This window comes from Myotis lucifugus, unplaced genomic scaffold (genome assembly GCF_000147115.1).
Source record: "Myotis lucifugus unplaced genomic scaffold, Myoluc2.0 scaffold_2023, whole genome shotgun sequence".
Taxonomy (NCBI): Eukaryota; Metazoa; Chordata; class Mammalia; order Chiroptera; family Vespertilionidae; genus Myotis; species Myotis lucifugus.
Window position 1 is genome coordinate 2910 of NW_005873071.1, and position 12992 is coordinate 15901.

The window sequence follows — 12992 nt, forward strand, 5'->3', positions numbered from 1 at the left end:
TAATAAGGTTATCTGAAAGTAAGTGTAGCTTCTTGGGTGAGGAGGAAGAACAGGTCATGGCTGTATTTGGCTATGGAGAAACTAGCCCCTGGGCCTTCATGAAAAGGTCCAAGAGGGCAGTGTGAACTATGATATTGGGCCACCTCTGAGAGGAGATCTGAGGACAGAGGCTTTCCTTTGAGGCTGTGGCAAGGGCTGGCTGAGTGGCTGACTCTGTCCTTACACACACAGTGTATCTACCAACTCGTGGATGCTCTGGCGCTCAGCGGCTGCGGAGGTATAAACTTGGAATCCCAGCTGGAAAACATTACTGGCATGCTGTTCCAGCAGGTGAGTGCTGGAGGCTGCAGGTATCCTGGGCTTGGTCTTCCCCTCTTGTTTGAAGGTGATGGTTACCCCAGAGCAGGTCACTACCTCCACACGGCCCTGGGCTTTTCTCATGGTGACCGTAACTGCACACACCTCAGGCTTCCCTGCCTGGATTGTGGTCACAGAGTAAATTGGATACATTTCTGTATGTTTCTGGGGGTGGAGGCCATTGTTGCTCCCTCTAAACTGGCTAAGGGCAGAGATGCCTGTGGGAAATGGCAGGCCCTCTGTGTTGTAGCCTAGAGGAGGAAGAGGACAATTGGAGGAAGAGGACAATTGAACATTTTGTTAAAAGGTGTTACCGTCCATATATTTGCTGGCCACTGTCTTCTTTTCTTTGGGGCTGTGTAGGTGTATTCCTGGGTCCTATTGCCGCACTTTTTCTGGCTGCATACCTCAGTTTCTCCATCCATGCCCAGAGCCCCAGATTTTTCAGTGCTCCCAGGTCTGATGCCCTTGGTCTCCCCACAGCTTTGTGAACGAGTGAACCCAGCAGACCCTCACTCTGTGGAGAACCGTAGCCTCGTCCTGAGGGCTTTCTTCATCCTGGGTAAGTCCACACATTTTCCTAACCCCAGGTATAGGCCCGGGGATTTTGTACTCCATGGGAGGCTAGGTTCCCAAGACCGCCTTCTTTCCTTAAGACAAGATGCAAAGTAATCCATGTAAAGTTTGCCTGAAATTCAATGAATCTCCAAGGGCATAGACATTCTCCCTTCCCTATCCCTTTTGCTACCACTTCCTTCCCCTGGGATTGGCTTCCCGGTCTCCTTTGGTGATCCTGAGCTCAGAAAGGTGATACTGTGATTAGAGCACTGATGGTCACGAAAGAGGTTCTGACCTAATTGGTGAGCACATGGTGGGGCAGGGGAGGGACAGGCCTAGGTTAGGAAAAGCGTCTGCCCCCAAGCGTGGCACATGGTAAATGCTGGACAAACACTGGCTCTCTTTCTATCTGCTTCTTTCTCCAACCTAATAGACCCTAATTTATCCAGCCCATGGCATCAGTGGTTTGCTGTGAGCATGATTTACTTCTACACACCACCTCCCACTTAAACATACCCCTGACTCCCTTTATTCATGCCCTCTAATAGCCAAGTTATACCAGGATCAGATGGTATCCCTATTACTAACGGCCGTGGAATCCAGTGATCCAGAGAAGATGGAATCAGCCTTTCAAGTGTTCGCTGATGTGTTCCAGGAATGTGAGTAGGAAACAAGCCTGGTCCTAGGGATCTTCTTGCTCAGGAAATCTCCTTGCTCTGGCATACAGTCCCATTTAGTAGTTAAAAGCACAGATTTATTTTTTTTAATTAAATCTTTATTGTTCAGATTATTACATTGGTTCCTCTTTTTTCCCATCATAAAAAAGCACAGCTTTAAACTCAACATAAACTCAATGGGTTCAAATCCTGATTTTTTTTTAATATATTTTATTGATTTTTTACAGAGAGGAAGGGAGAGAGATAGATACTTAGAAACATCGATGAGAGAGAAACATTGATCAGCTGCCTCCTGCACATCTCCTACTGGGGATGTGCCCGCAACCCAGGTACATGCCCTTGACCGGAATCGAACCTGGGACCTTTCAGTCCGCAAGCCGACGCTCTATCCACTGAGCCAAACCGGTTTCGGCTGATTTTGACTCTTAATAGCTGTGCAAACTGGGGCAGATTACTTGTAGTCTGAACCTTTATTTCCTCATTTGAAAAATGGAGTTGCCTTGTCTGGGTGGCTCAGTTTGGTGGACTGTCATTCTATACACCACAAGATTGTGGGTTCAATTCCCGGTCAGGGCACATACCTATGTTGCTGTGTCGCTGGTGTGTTTTCAGATCAGGGGCATATCAATGTTTCTCTCTCAAATTGATCTCTCTCTCTCTCTCTCTCTCTCTCTCTCTCCCTCTCCCCGCCCCCCTTTCAATAAAATAAAAACAACATATCCTTTGGGTGAGGATTATAAAAACTAAAAATGTAGGTAACATCAATTCCTACCTTTAGCCATTTTTAGTGAGAATTAAAGGACAAAACATATCTTGGATTGTAGGTTTTAACTTCAATCAAGTGTCCATCAAAACATTGCTGTGTGATTAACAGTACGAAGCACAGAAAATACACACATAAATAAGACATGGTCCTTGTTCTGAGGAGCTCAGTCAAGTAGGGAAGATGAGACTGTTCACACAGCAAAAGGATACAGGATAATAGGTGATAAGTTACGTAAATGTGATGGCAATGGGCAACAGGAAGGGAGAAGGTGTCAGTCAGGAGATGGGACAGACTCTGTGTAGGAGCTGTGCTGAGAGTAGAAAGGAGACTGAGTCAGCAAAAGGAATTCACACAGAAGAGCAGTGCTGGCAGTTCTAAAGGTTGAGATAGGCAGAGGGTGAGCAGAACAGCTCCGCCAATGAGGTAGACTTGTGTGGTCAGCTGTGGGAGTCTGGTAAGGGCTGAGGGGCAAGTGCTAGCTTGATGAAATACTGTCTTAGGTCACTTTTTAGTCTGGTTTGAAGCAGAGGGGTGGTGGAGATAGCATCTTGGGTTTGATCTGGCCTTGAAGAGCAGGACTGTATCTAAAATTTCTCCTGGCTGTCTGTCTTCTCATGCCTCCCAAAGCAACAAAGGGGGAGGAAGGAGACTGACCGCTCCGCATGTCTGTCTTTCCTCTAGTGCCTCAGACCAAGAAGCTGCAGCGCATGGTACTGAATTCAACCATTCTGGTGATTCAGGAGGACCTCAAACCAGTGAGCAGAGTGGCAGAATGTTGGGGCTGGGAGGGCAGTTGCTGTTTTGAGAACTTGAGGTGTGGTAAGATGGAGAGGGGAAGGTTTGGGGGAATGAAGAGAGAGGTAAGGCCCCCTTGCCAATCTAGTTCTGGCCTCAGACTTCTGCCCATGGGTTACATTTGGGCTTGTCAAAACCTGAGAAAGGTTTGAGAAGTGAACAGGTGGTTGCTTCCTATTTTCTGAGCCTTTTCTGTGGGCAATACTGTGGTGAGCCCAGTAGGGACATGGAGCTCTGAAAGATATTAATTTTTCCCCCAGAGAATCCACAGTTTGGTTAGGGAGAGAAGTCCTGAAACATCACATCTTGCATGTGGTCTGAGAAGATATATATATATATATATATATATATATATATATATATATATATATATATTAATATATGCTTTTCTTTATATATCTATATATATATATATATGTAAATTCTTTCTTTAAAATTTTTATTCAATTACAGTTGATATACAATATTATATTAGTTTCATGTGTACATCCTAGGGATTAGACATTTATTTATATAACTTATGAAGTGATCACCCCAATAAATCTAGTATACACCCAGCATAGTTATTACAAAATTATTGACTATGTTCCCTATGCTGTACTTTACATCCCATGACTATTGTATAATTACCAATTTGTACTTCTTAATTCCTTCACCTTTTCATCCATCCATCCACTCCCCTCCCATTTGCCAACTATAAAATGTTTTCTGTGTCTATGAGTCCATCTCAGTTCTGCTTGTTCATTTATTTTGTTTTTTATATTCCACAACTAAGTGAAATCATATTGCATTTGTCTTTCTCTGTTTGACTTATTTCACTCAGTACAACACCCTCTAGCTCTATCCATGCTGCCAATGGCCAGATTTCATTCTTTTTAAGGGTTGAGTCATATTCCATTGTATATATGTACCACTTCTTCTTTACCCATGCCTCTATTGATGGACACTTAGGTTGCTTCCAGATCTTGGCTATCCTATCTAATAATAGACAAACATGGTAATTAACCTTACTTTCGCTATGCCTCCCATTGGCTAATCAGCAAGATATGCAAATTAACCCAACCAAGATGGCGGCCGGCAGCCATGCAGCTGAAATGAGCAGGCTTTCTTGCTCCAGTGATGGAGGAAGCCAAGGTTCCCTGCCTGCCGCGGCCCGGCTCTGCACTCCAAAAGCAACAAAGTTTCAATTATAGAAGCTAAACAAACCCCAGATAACTGCTTTCAGCAGGCTGTGGCCTCAGAGCTGGAGCGAGTAGGAGCCGGCTCTCAGCTCCTGTTACAACAACAAAGTTTCAATTATAGAAGGTAAATAAATCCCAGAATAAAAAAAGAAAAGAAAAAAAGGAGAGGCTGGGAGCTTCAGTCGCTGGTCAGCCTGAAAACAGCCATCAGCCCCTCATCCAGGCTGGCCAGGCACCCCAGTGGGGACCCCCAACCCGAAGGGGGTGTGACAAGCTGCAAACAGCCATCAGCCCCTCACCCAGGCTGGCCAGGTACCCAAGCGGGACCCCCACCCTGATCCGGGACACCCTTCAGGGCAAAGCAGCCGGCCCCCACCCATGCACCAGGCCTCTATCCTGTATAATATAAGGGTAATATGCAAACTGACCCTAACAGCAGAAAGCCTGGGAATGACTGGTCACTATGACACACACTGACCACCAGGGGGCAGACGTTCAATGCAGGAGCTGCCCTTTGGTGGTCAGTGGGCTCCCACATGGGGGAGCTCTGCTCAGCCACAAGCCAGGCTGATGGCTGCCAGTATAGCAGTGGTGGTGTGAGCCTCTCCTGCCTCCTCAGCAGCGCTAAGGATGTCTGACTGCAGTTTAGGTCTGCTCCCCGCTGGCAAGTGGACATCCACCGAGGGCTGCCGGGCTGCCAGAGGGATGTCTGATGCCAGCTTAGGCCCAATCCCCTGGGGAGCAGGCCTAAACCAGTAGGTGGTCATCCCCCGAGGGGTCCGAGAATGCGAGAGGGCACAGGCCGGGCTGAGGGACCACCCGCCCCGAGTGCACAAATTTTTGTGCACCAGGCCTCTAGTTATAAATAATGCTGCAAGAAATTTATGGATGTATATGACATTTCAATTTAGTGTTTTGGGTTTCTTCAGATAAATATCCAAAAGTGAAATTGCTGGGTCCTCCTTTGGCTCTCCGTATAGTCTTTGTTTTAAAGTCTATTTAGTCTGATATAAGTATTGGTACTCCAGCTATTTTAGTTTTGTTACCATTTTCAAGAAATACCTTTTTCCACCCCTTTATTTTCAGTCTGTGTATGTGTCTTTTGACCTGAAGTGGCTCTCTTGCAAATAGCATATGTAAGCGTCTTGTTTTCGTATCCATTCAACCATCCTATGTCTTTTGATTGGAGCACTTAATTCATTTGCATTTAAATTAATTGTTGATAGATATGTACTTATTGCCATTTAATTATTCATATTTTTGATATTCCTTTCTTCTTCTACTTAAAGAAGTCCCTTTAACATTTCTTGTAATATTGGTTTGGTGTTGATGAACTCCTTTAGCTTTTTCTTGTCTTGGAAGCCTTATCTCTCCTTGGATTCTAAAGGACAGCCTTGCTGGTTAGAGTGATTTTGGTTGTAGGTCTTTGCTTTTCATCACTTTGAATATATCTTGCCAGTCCCTTCTGGCAAGCAAAGTTCCCATTTAGAAATCAGCTGACAGTCTTATGGGAGCTCCCTTGTAGGTAACTAACTGTTTTTCTCTTGCTGCTTTTAAGATTCTCTGTCTTTAACCTTCTGCATTTAATTATGATGTGTTTTAGCGAGGGCCTCTTTGGGTTCATTGTGTTTGGGACTCTCTGCACTTCCCTTGATGTTGTACCAGATGCCCCTAAACTATCCTCATTTTTTTTTTTGCTATTCTAATTAGGTGTTTTCTGCTACCTTATCTTTCAAATTGCTGACTCAATATTTTGTGAGAAACCATATTTTTTAAGAAGCTCTTCAGACAGGGCTGGAGACAGCAGAGACTGCTTCAGTTCTAGATCACACGGATAGGGGAACAGGAGAGGAGGGGAGCAGTGGTTTGGGGTACCAAATGCACGACAATGGCATTATCCCTAAAAATACATCCTCAGAAGGTTAATGGAAAGCTTGGAATCTTGAGGGATGGGCCCTCAGGACTTGTGGGATTTGTTCCTGGCTTTCCCTAGGAAGGCCAGACCATGGGACTTTCTGGGACTCAGATTCTCCCCCAATACAACATTCCTGATAATTTTCATATCTCTGGGGAAATAAGGTGAGGGCAAGCTAAGTACTTAGAGTTCTCCAGGGAGGTGGTGGAGCTGAAGCGGTTAGAACTTCAGGGCAAAGTACAGAAGTGGTCAGGGTTAGTGGCTTGTGGTCTGTCATTATTGAGAGCCCACTGTAGAGTCTCACTGGGTTTGGTGTCAGGAGATCTGATCCCCTCACCTGCCTTGGTCCTCTGTGTCCTCACCTGGATTATGAAGGGTCACACTGGGCAGTCCCTGACATTCCTTTCTGTCTTGTCATGTGATGGTCTGTGACTCCACAGGTGCCGAAGGTCCTCCTGCACTTCATTGAGATGCTGGGCCAGCATAACTACTTGGCCTTGCCCCAGGGGAACGCTCTAATCAGCTATATCATCAAGCTTGTGGAGTCCAATTCATCAGTGAGCAAGGGGCTGGGCAGGGAGGGGACCTCGGATGGGAGCACACCTCAGGGGATGGAACAAGAAGAAGGCAGGGTTGGGAACAGGAGGGAAACAGGAGGGTATGCCTGGCACATGTGAAGGGTCTTTGGTCTGTAAAACCCTAAGCAGTGAGCCAGGGAAGGCCGTGAACCCAGAGACTTAGCTAGCATTGGTTTTAGATTTAAATCTTTCCTTTTCTCATCCTAGAATGAAGAGGACATCCGAATAATGTGTTCCAGAATCCTGCAGATGGTATAAACAGCGAGGGCCAAACAGGCCTCTCCATTTCCTCCTCCCCTGGCTCCCCAGATCACTACCCTGACCCTGGCCCCACCCCCAACTACCTCACACCTTCCCCTTCCATCAAATGCCTTGTGGTGTCTCTGTCACCTCAACCCACCTGCATTTCATTCCATACAAGTGCCTGGGGTTCCACTGAGAAGTGCTCAGGGCAGCAAAGGAGGGTCATTGGGTGTGGATCTGGAAGCCAGAGTCTGAATCCTGGTCAGCCAGTTTTCTAGCTGTAAAATCTTGAATAACTTGTTCTCCCAGCTGCATTGTCTTCTTTTATAAAAAAGGGGGTGGTTATATTTCCTCACTGTTCTCAGCAACCTCCAGGGATTCTGGGAGGCTCATATGAACTGATTTGCATCAGCGCTGAGGAAAGGGCTGTGTTGTGGGAGGAAAAGGACTTAAGATTCACTCTCCCTCCCAGTGAGCTCTGCCTCCTGACCTTCAGCATGTCTCTGACTCTGGAAGGTTCCTCAATGAAGGTGATTACAAGTCACACATTCCAAATTTCAAGAAGTCCTCATCTGTCAAGTCAACTTATGCCTGCTATAATTTTAATCAGGACCTTGGTTATACTTTTCCAACCTGAAGCGAGGGGTTGGGGGTGGGAGTGGGGGAGAGAGAGAGAAAGAAGAGGGAGAGAAGGCAGAGAATGGATATGAATGGGTTAAGGGGGATCTGTATACAGGCCTCAAATACTCGGTCTGGAAAGGGAGACAAGGTCTTTGGGTTGGAGACTGATGACGGGCTTACTTGGGGCTTGGCATTGAAATTCTTGCCACATCTCCTGCCAGGTATCTTTGCCCAAACTGGTCACGTTGGTGTGTGAGCCCAACAACACCTTGGCCTTCGTGCCTCTGTGTAAGGCAGCCACACAAATGGCTCTGAAGGCCCGTTCCCTGGGCCAGTTTCCTTACCTCAGCAGCTTTCACCAGGATCGTAAGTACAATGGTCGGCAGGCTGTGGAGTGGTTCTCATTGTGAAAATTAAGTCTGTTTGTGGGCATGGAGTGTTGTAGTTGGGGGCTGGCTGAGACACTACAGGGGTGATGGGTGTGGAGAAGAGGATGCAGAGGATGCTGGAGGCGGGGTTGTAGGTCCCATGCTTGGGCCATGATGGGAAGAGTAAGGCAACTACTTAAGGCCATTTGGCTTCATGAATGAAAAGGGGATGCCTCTCAAAGTCAGAGTTCCTTCTTGCCTTCACTCCTCATTATAACACACTTGATTCAAGATGTACAAACATTGTTAATTACAAAGTAATGAATACACACACTCCTGACCCATAGTTCTTCCTTTGCCCTAACTCTGAGCCTCACTCTGTGCTCACCCCATCCCTGACCTCTAACCCCAGTGGGACTTAGGGTTAGAGTTAGGGTGTCTGTTCAGCATACCATTTGTGTGTGTGTTTTTTAATGGCTGAAGATATTATGGTTTGTGTTTTAGTCTGAATCAAAATGTCACAGCTCCCGTGGCATTGACACTGATGTTCCCTCTCCTCTTTGCTCTTTCTCCTCGTCTAAAGTACTGATGGGGAGCTGCCAGTGGAGGCTGGGGGTTGAGCATCCTGAAGTGTGCACTGACTCTGTCCTCTTCTTTTATCCTCTCTCTAACTTAGCTACCGAATACATTTCCCCTCAGAGACTCCTGACCCATCTTGTGGTAAGTGATGCCAGAATGAGTACTACAGTCATATAGTCTTCCATCCACTCATCAACCCATCCATCCATCCACTCATTTCACAAAGAGCTGGTTACTACTTTGTCTCAGGCATTATGCTGGGTATGGAATAATGAGATAGGGGCCAAAGAGCATGGAGGAGGGACCTGGGAGCATAGTGGTGAGGCCTCGAGATGAGGATGTGGGCAATGGGAAAGGTTTGCCTTTCTCCTGTGTGGCCTTATTGTGAGCTGCTCTCTGTTGACCGTGGACAAGCCCACATACCTTTCTGGATCTCTGTTTTGAGTTTCTCTATTAGCCCAGACATTATGTGCTAGACATATGCACACCTGGAATGACAAAGATAGACCTACCCTTGAGGTGTTCACAGACTTAGTGGGGAAGACAAGTGTGGGAATAGCTATCTACAGCCTAGTGTGACACATGTACTAATAGATGAATACATAAGGTGCAACGAGACTTAGAAGAGCAACAGGCTCACATGGTCTCCAGGAGGCAGGAAGGCATCACAGAAGAGGTGATGTTTCCAGAGCATCTGGGAGGATGTAGGAGTTCAACAGGTGGCAAAGAATGGGCAGGGCCTAAGCTCCAGCTCTACCATTCTATGGATTTGCTTTCATTTTCTTTCTTCTCTTCTTTTAAATATTTTCTCTGCCTCCTGCTTGCTTCTCAGATGTGTTCCCGGAAGCCCTACAGGGAAAAGGAGTTTGGTACAAGCTCTCTGAGGCTACTATCTGCCCTGCATCCTATCACTTCTCTGCATCCTATTATAAACCACAGTGTTGGGCAGCTGTGGAGGAAGGTGATCCCACAGATGTTGGAGATACTGGATGGTAAGGGCTTGGTTAGCAGGGGGAGGAATGAAGCTGGGACAGTGGCCAGACTCCAAAAGAGATGGCGTCCCCAGGTGCAGGATGGACGTTCCTTGGGGTGAGGAGAACTGGAACCAGTCTATGTCCCTTTGAGGTGCTATTGGATGGGTCTGCTTTTGGGGGCAATGTTGTGAACTGAGCAGAAACACAGTCCAAAGTTCTGTGGCTCCAGGGTTTCCAGAACGACTCCTGCACTTTCTTATGGGCAGAAGATCAGGGAAGAGTGTGGGCTTTGGAAACAGACAGACCAGTTTTGTATCCTTGCTCTGACACTGGTCAGCTGTGTGTATTTGACCTTTGGAAAGTCATTCATCTTCTGGAGGCTGAGTGCCGCATAGTACTTAAATGTGTAGGCTGAGTGCCGCATAGTACTTAAATGTTTTCTTCTCCCTGGCTGGGACAAGAGCCTGAATCAGGAGGAGTGGGAGGACAGGCTGTTCCGGGTAAGCACTCCCCAAGACCTCCCTCCCTCCACACTTGCCTTCTTTCCCATCTTCAGGATCCTGAGTGAGGATAGCCCCAAGCCCCCCAGAGACTGAGGTCATGATTAAGGGCCTAACTGCTCAAACAAACCTCTTTCTGTGGTCCCCTTGCCTCCTGGCCTCTGCCTCAGAGTATCTGACTATGTGCTGTCTTGAGCCCCCTTCCATACCCTTACAACCCTATATCAAGGGGGAGTAAGGGAAAGGGCCCTAGCTGTATGTCCTTGGGCAAGGTATTTAGCCTTTGCATGTCTCAGGTTCTTCATGGGTTAAATGGAAGTAACTCCTGCCTCCCAGAATTAAAAAGGATGATATCAGAGAGGACCTTGTAAATTGGAAAGGGCTTCACACATGTAATTGGCATTACCATCATTGTCACTGTAATATCATTCTTCAGTCCTAACTCCCACCATGTGTTTCACCTCTTTATCCATATTTACAGGCCATAACCCCTGTCTCTTGCTTCTTCTTGACCCCACTTTTGTGGAGCAGAACAGCCTACCACTGTCCTTTGTGGTCCTCTTCTCCCTTCTTCTTCCTCAGTTTTTGAGTCAGTCATTAGTGGCTATTGATGATGACCGCTGGCAGGAGCAACTCATCAGAGTCATCTTGGAGAGGATCCGTTATTTCAGTGATGATGGTGATGAGAAGGTTTGTCTGGGTGTGTGGTGGTTGCAATGTGGGGGCGGGGGGTGTGCATTGAAGGTGGAGGATGGTGCTGAAGAAACCTGGTGCTCACACAGGTGGCTGAGGAAATGTGAATGAGTAAAGGCCTTGGGGAAAGAACAAACCAGTGTTCCTGCATCGTGGCAATCAAGGGGTGGAGAGAACCACAAACTGGTCGTCACACTGGCATGACAAAAATATCAAGAGTGTCTTACTTTTGCTTAGCCTTTTAGGCTTTATCAAGAACTTTGCAATCTATTGTCTTCATTGAAACCTCCTGATAGTCTTAATAGAATGGAGCTTATACTTGGTGCAGTGGAAAGATTGTTGATTTTAGAGTCCTATTTAAGCAGTCAATTCAAGTAATATTTGAGGGCATCCCATAGACCAGTGATGGCGAACCTTTTGTGGTCGGCGTATCAGCATTTTGAAAAACCCTGATATTTGCAACCATAGTAAGACAAAGACTTATATTTTCGATGTTTATTTTATATATTTAAATGCCATTTAACAAAGAAAAATCAACCAAAAAAATGAGTTCACTTGTCACCTCTGACACGCGTGTCATAGGTTTGCCATCACTGCCATAGACTGTACTTCATGTTGGGGATACAGAGTTGAGGAAGAAATATGGGCTCCTTTCCTCACAGAGTGCAAGGTTGGTGGTGGTGACGGCCTGGGGTCCTGCCCTGGCTTTTCCATGTGCTCCCAATTTAGTCTTAATAAAGTGTCAACAATAAAGATTTTTAAAATATTAGCCTAAATAACCTATAGCTGTTGTCATCCCTACCCTGAAGCTTAAGAAACACAATCCAGGAGGATTTAAAATTTTAAGAAAATAATTGGTAAAACTGGCACCTGAATCCAAGTTTTTTCCTTCCTTCCTTCCTTCCTTCCTTACCTGAGGATATTTTCCCATTGATTTTTTAGGGAGAGTGGAAGAGAGACAGAAAGAGAAATATCTAGGAAATATCTAGGTGAGAGAAACACATCAATTGGTTGCCTCCTGCATATGCCCTGACTAGAGACGAGGCTGCAACCGAGATATGTGCCCTTAACTGGAATCGAACCCTTCGGTCCACAGACCAACACTCTATCCACTGAGCCAAACTGGCTAGGGCCTGAATCCAGGTTTCTTGATTTCGATTCCTGTTTTCCTGTCACCGAGAAATACTTTATTTGAGCTCTGGAGGTTTCCAGGAAAGAGGCCTTATTTCCAAGACCGTTTGCTCTCTCATTATTAACAGTACTTATGAAGCACCTAATGTATGCACATCTTTGTGGTTGGTAGATTAGGGGTACAAAATGAAGCAAGAGAGAATTCTGACCTTTTTAATTCAGTTATTTAAAAGGTGCACTAGCCCTAGCCGGTTTGGCTCAGTGGATAGAGCGTTGGCCTGTAGATCGAAGGGTTCCGGGTTCGATTCCAGTCAAGGCCACATACCTTGGTGGCAGACTCCACCCTTTCTTGGTCCCTGTTCAGGGCGTGTGCTGGAGGCAACAATTGAGGTGTCTCTCTCACATCGATATTTCTCCCTGTCTTTCCCTCTCCCTTCTACTCTCTCTAAAAAAAATCAATGGAAAAATATCCTTGGATGAGGATTAAAAAAGAGGTGCACTAAATGCCTAGAGCAGAGCAGACACTGGGCTGGGCTCAAGGTATTCATGTAAACACAGCCTCTGCCGTCAGGAAAGCATCATCTGCTTGAGTGCATAGACAAGAAAGTGGGCAATTATTCTAAGCCTTGTAGGTGTCAGGGTGGAAATATGCACTGTGTGCTTGGGAGCAGGAAGGAGGCCTGAGGGGGCTGGGCAGAGAAGCTTTGTCAGAGGCGATCCGCTGTTTAGGTTTGCTCAAGACTGTTTTGATGTTGTTAGTGCTGAAAGTTCAGGGTTTGGGGAACCGCCTCAGTGATGGGAAGACAAGTCTCCTGCAGAGGAGTGGATAAGTCTGGGAAGATGAGTAGTCTTTGCCAGTGAAGCAGAAAAGTAGGTGCCTTGGGTCAGGTTGGATTGATGCAGAGCCTAAGGTGAGGATTCTTGTCAAGTGACTTGGCGAGGAAATGCTCTCAGGAGAACTTGTGATAGAGTGAAGGGCACAGGATAGGGGAGAGGAGAAGCCAAGCCAGGATGTGGCCTGATCCCATGGGAGCCCTGCATGGAAACTGCAGAGTC

At 46.4% G+C, this 12992-nt stretch overlaps 1 long non-coding RNA gene across 1 annotated transcript; it reads left to right on the top strand.

Moving 5' to 3' along the window:
- Positions 1-247: 247 nt before the first annotated feature.
- On the top strand, positions 248-1507 carry LOC111824531. The gene is made up of 3 exons (XR_002827626.1): positions 248-330; positions 841-919; positions 1464-1507. It is a non-coding gene; the product is annotated as an uncharacterized LOC111824531 (long non-coding RNA).
- The last annotated feature ends 11485 nt before the right edge of the window (positions 1508-12992 follow it).